Genomic DNA, 6,236 nt, shown 5'->3' on the forward strand with positions numbered 1-6,236 from the left:
GATATATAGCAAGGCACTTGTGACCATACCAACTAAAAAGAAATAAAAAATCAGTTTAAAATGTCTTAACTCACCTGATCAGTGACAGCAATTGATAACCGGCTGACATGAGTTCACCAGGGCCCGTCACCAGAAAAGACTATAGTCGGCCAACTACCCATGCGCTACCGTTGATCCGGATTACTTCGGATTATCCGACCGGCTCCATGGGACCAACCCTCACAAGGGTAGGCCACGTAGATGAGCGATGTACAGTCGTTGATCTTGACATCATAACATGGTTTGGTGGCATTGCAGTCCAGCAGCTTGAAACAGTCGTCGTCGATGTTGTAGATCCAGAACCCACCAGCATCATCACAAAACACTATCCTATCTTTTGAAAGAAAAATATCACATTTTGAATTCTTTACAACTATTACAAAGAATGACAGATATTAATTAACAAATTACGAGGTATGTAGTTATCCGTTTTGAAAAGTGGGCGGCACTATCCTCTAAAATGAGGGTTTAAGATGGAGAAATACAAACAGAAAGATATAACTTGAATATGGAAGGAGATTTAGAGAATAGAGAAACAGTTTGCAAAGGTCTTCAGTCAGGTCAGGGTTGGATATATATGTCACACACAAGACTTCGTCAACGGTAACAAAAAGCTGAGACATATTCTTGTAAACCTCTCTGATTATCACACACACACACACACACACACACACACACACACACACACACACACTGGCAAACCGCGCTTCCTACAGGAGCCATGCTAGAATCCAAGTGTCGTGAAAAAATAGTCAAACAACCATGTGTTGTAACCTGGGAAGTAGTGTTGTGAAATATACAGTCAAACAACCATCAGTTGTTTCCTAGGAAGAAGTGTCGTAAAATATACAGTCAAACCACCGTGTGTGGTAACCTGGGAAGAAGTGTTGTGAAATATACAGTCAAACAACCGTGTGTTATTTCCTGTCAAACCACCTTGTATTGTTACCAGGGAAGAAGTGTTGTGAAATATACAGTCAAACCACCATGTGTTGTTACCTGGGAAGAAGTGTCGTGAAATATACAGTCAAACCACCGTGTGTTGTCACCTGGGAAGAAGTGTCGTGAAATATACAGTCAAACAACCGTGTGTTATTTCTTGGGAAGAAGTGTTGTGAAATATACAGTCAAACCACCTTGTGTTGTTGTCTGGGAAGAGGTGTCGTGAAATATACAGTCAAACCACCGTGTGTGGTAACCTGGGAAGAAGTGTTGTGAAATATACAGTCAAACAACCGTGTGTTATTTCCTGTCAAACCACTTTGTATTGTTACCAGGGAAGAAGTGTTGTGAAATATAGTCAAACCACCTTGTGTTGTTACCAGGGAAGAAGTGTCGTGAAATATACAGTCAAACCACCGTGTGTTGTCACCTGGGAAGAAGTGTCGTGAAATATACAGTCAAACAACCGTGTGTTATTTCTTGGGAAGAAGTGTTGTGAAATATACAGTCAAACCACCTTGTGTTGTTGTCTGGGAAGAAGTGTCGTGAAATATACAGTCAAACCACCTTGTATTGTTACCAGGGAAGAGGTGTCGTGAAATATACAGTCAAACCACCGTGTGTCGTAACCTGGGAAGTAGTGTTTTGAAATATACAGTCAAACAACCATCAGTTGTTTACTAGGAAGAAGTGTCGTAAAATATACAGTCAAACCACCGTGTATGGTAACCTGGGAAGAAGTGTCGTGAAATATACAGTCAAACAACCGTGTGTTATTTCCTGTCCAACCACCTTGTATTGTTACCAGGGAAGAAGTGTTGTGAAATATACAGTCAAACCACCTTGTGTTGTTACCTGGGAAGAAGTGTCGTGAAATATACAGTCAAACCACCGTGTGTTGTCACCTGGGAAGAAGTGTCGTGAAATATACAGTCAAACAACCGTTTGTTGTTATTTCTTGGGAAGAAGTGTTGTGAAATATACAGTCAAACCACCTTGTGTTGTTATCTGGGAAGAAGTGTCGTGAAATATACAGTCAAACCACCTTGTATTGTTACCAGGGAAGAGGTGTCGTGAAATATACAGTCAAACCACCGTGTGTTGTAACCTGGGAAGAAGTGTCGTGAAATATACAGCCAAACCACCGTGTGTTGTCACCTGGGAAGAAGTGTCGTGAAATATACAGCCAAACCACCGTTTGTTGTAACCTGGGAAGAAGTGTTGTAAAATATACAGTTAAACAACCATGTGTTGTCACCTGGTAAGAAGTGTTGTGAAATATACAGATAGACATTAATGTGTTGTCACCAGGGAAGAAGTGTTGTGAAATATGCATTCAAACCACCGTTTGTTGTTACATTGGAAGAAGTGTCGTAAAATATACAGTTAAACAACCATGTGTTGTCACCTGGGAAGAAGTCATGTGAAATAATCATTCAAATCACCATATGTTGTTACCTGGGAAGAAGTGTTGTGAAATATACAGTCCAACCACCGTGTGTTGTTACCTGGGAAGAAGTGTTGTAAAATATACAGTTAAACCACCATGTGTTGTCACCTGGGAAGAAGTCATGTGAAATAATCATTCAAATCACCATATGTTGTTACCTGGGAAGAAGTGTTGTGAAATATACAGTCAAACCGCCATGTGTTGTCACCTGGGAAGAAGTGTTGTAAAATATACAGTTAAACCACCATGTGTTGTCACCTGGGAAGAAGTCATGTGAAATAATCATTCAAATCACCATATGTTGTTACCTGGGAAGAAGTGTTGTGAAATATACAGTCCAACCACCGTGTGTTGTTACCTGGGAAGAAGTGTTGTAAAATATACAGTTAAACCACCATGTGTTGTCACCTGGGAAGAAGTCATGTGAAATAATCATTCAAATCACCATATGTTGTTACCTGGGAAGAAGTGTTGTGAAATATACAGTCAAACCGCCATGTGTTGTCACCTGGGAAGAAGTGTCGTGAAATATACAGTCAAACCACCGTGTGTCGTAACCTGAGAATAAGTGTCGTGAAATATACAGTCATACAACCTTGTGTTGTTACCTGGGAAGAAGTGTTGTGAAATATACAGTCAAACCACCTTGTGTTGTTACCTGGAAAGAAGTGTTGTGAAATATACAGTCAAACCACCGTGTGTCGTAACCTGGGAAGAAGTGTTGTGAAATATACAGTCAAACAACCATCAGTTGTTTACTAGGAAGAAGTGTCGTAAAATATACAGTCAAACCACCGTGTATGGTAACCTGGGAAGAAGTGTCTTGAAATATACAGTCAAACAACCGTGTGTTATTTCCTGTCCAACCACCTTGTATTGTTACCAGGGAAGAAGTGTTGTGAAATATACAGTCAAACCACCTTGTGTTGTTACCTGGGAAGAAGTGTCGTGAAATATACAGTCAAACCACCGTGTGTTGTCACCTGGGAAGAAGTGTCGTGAAATATACAGTCAAACAACCGTGTGTTATTTCTTGGGAAGAAGTGTTGTGAAATATACAGTCAAACCACCTTGTGTTGTCACCTGGGAAGAAGTGTCGTGAAATATACAGCCAAACCACCGTGTGTTGTCACCTGGGAAGAAGTGTCGTGAAATATACAGCCAAACCACCGTTTGTTGTAACCTGGGAAGAAGTGTTGTAAAATATACAGTTAAACAACCATGTGTTGTCACCTGTTAAGAAGTGTTGTGAAATATACAGATAGACAACAAAATGTTGTCACCAGGGAAGAGGTGTTGTGAAATATGCATTCAAACCACCGTTTGTTGTTACATTGGAAGAAGTGTCGTAAAATATACAGTTAAACAACCATGTGTTGTCACCAGGGAAGAAGTCATGTGAAATAATCATTCAAATCACCATATGTTGTTACCTGGGAAGAAGTGTTGTGAAATATACAGTCCAACCACCGTGTGTTGTTACCTCGGAAGAAGTGTTGTAAAATATACAGTTAAACCACCATGTGTTGTCACCATGGAAGAAGTGTTGTGAAATGTACAGTCAAACCACCTTGTGTTGTTACATTGGAAGAAGTGTCGTAAAATATACAGTCAAACCACCGTGTGTTGTAACCTGGGAAGAAGTGTCGTCAAATGTACAGTCAAACCACCGTTTGTTGTTTCCTGGTAAGAAGTGTTGTGAAATATACAGTAAAACCTACTTGTGTTGTTTCCTTGAAAGAAGTGTCGTGAAATATACAGTCAAACCGCCATGTGTTCTCACCTGGGAAGAAGTGTCGTGAAATATACAGTCAAACCACTGTGTGCTGTTTCCTGGGAAGAAGTATCGTGAAATATACAGTCAAACCACCTTGTGCTGTTTCCTGGGAAGAAGTGTTGTGAAATATACAGTCAAACCACCGTGTGTTGTCACCTGGGAAGAAGTGTCGTGAAATATACAGCCAAACCACCGTGTGTTGTCACCTGGGAAGAAGTGTCGTGAAATATACAGTCAAACCACTGTGTGCTGTTTCCTTGAAAGAAGTGTCGTGAAATATACAGTCAAACCACCGTGTGTTGTCACCTGGGAAGAAGTGTCGTGAAATATACAGCCAAACCACCGTGTGTTGTCACCTGGGAAGAAGTCATGTGAAATATACAGTCAAACCACTGTGTGCTGTTTCCTTGAAAGAAGTGTCGTGAAATATACAGTCAAACCACCGTGTGTTGTCACCTGGGAAGAAGTGTCGTGAAATATACAGCCAAACCACCGTGTGTTGTCACCTGGGAAGAAGTCATGTGAAATATACAGTCAAACCACTGTGTGCTGTTTCCTGGGAAGAAGTATCGTGAAATATACAGTCAAACCACCTTGTGCTGTTTCCTGGGAAGAAGTGTTGTGAAATATACAGTCAAACCACCGTGTGTTGTCACCTGGGAAGAAGTGTCGTGAAATATACAGTTAAACCACCGTGTGTTGTCACCTGGGAAGAAGTTTTGTGAAATATACAGTCAAACCACCGTGAGTTGTAACCTTTGAAGAAGTCATGTGAAATATACAGTCAAACCACTGTGTGTTGTTACCTGGGAAGAAGTGTTGTGAAATACACAGTCAAACCACCGTGTGTTGTTACCTGGAAAGAAGTGTTGTAAAATATACAGTTAAACCACCGTGTGTTGTCACCTGGGAACAAGTGTTGTGAAATATGCAGTCAAACCACCTTTTATTGGTACCAGGGAAGAAGTGTTGTGAAATATACAGTCAAACCACCTTGTGTTGTCACCTGGGAAGAAGTTTTGTGAAATATACAGTCAAACCACCTTGTGTTATTACCTGGAAAGAAGTGTCGTGAAGTATACAGTCAAACCACCGTCTGTTGTAACCTGGGAAGAAGTGTTGTGGAATATACAGTCAAACCACCGTGTGTTGTTTTCTTCATTGATAATCAACAACTATATTGTAAAAAAAACGGGTCTTACCTCGCAAAGTGCATCAAATGACTTGAGCACCTTGATTAAAGACATGAAAAGATTTTCAAATATCTGTTGACACCTATTTGGCGGCACATGCTTTGCAGTTCCTGCTGTCGACCGAAATCTGCACGTTGAAATTCATGTTGTTCACGAACCGGATGTCTAGTTCGTCAAGCGGTTTGATTAGACTATGCACAGACTTGTTAGTCCAGCCAAAATGTAAGTCCGGAATTCAAGCCTAGTTCGGCAACAGGAAACTTGACATTTTTGTCAGTTAACGCCCTTGCCTCGGGAAGATGATTCCCATTGATCTTTCATCATAAGAACAATTCAGAACCGAGTATTATTACAAGAGAAGGGGCGGTCGAGTAGCCTAGTGGTTATAGCGTTCGCTCGTCACGCCGAAGACCCGGGTTCGATTCCTGACATGGGTACAATGTGTGAAGCCCATTTCGGGTGTCCCCCGCTGTGATATTGCTGGGATATTGATAAAAGCGGCGTAAAACCATACTCACTCACTCACTACTACAAGTGATCACAAATCACTCACTTGAAAATGATTGCATAAGGCATGGCAACATGAAGCGGAGGATGTAAATGCATTTCTCAAGTTCGGGTCAACGTTGGTACAGGCTGATGTAATTACAGTTTCCATGGATACATTAGTAATCGAGATTTTAAGTATCATGGCCGCGAGGGACGGCGGGGTAGCCTTGTAGTTAAAGCGTTCGCTCATCAAGACGAAGACCCAGGTTCGATTTCCCACATTGGTACAATGTATGAAGCTCACTCATCGCCGGGAATAGCTGCAAGATTGATTGTGAGCAATAAT

Source organism: Haliotis rufescens, unplaced genomic scaffold (assembly GCF_023055435.1).
Source record: "Haliotis rufescens isolate VD_foot unplaced genomic scaffold, xgHalRufe1.0.p SCAF_15, whole genome shotgun sequence".
Classification (NCBI taxonomy): domain Eukaryota; kingdom Metazoa; phylum Mollusca; class Gastropoda; order Lepetellida; family Haliotidae; genus Haliotis; species Haliotis rufescens.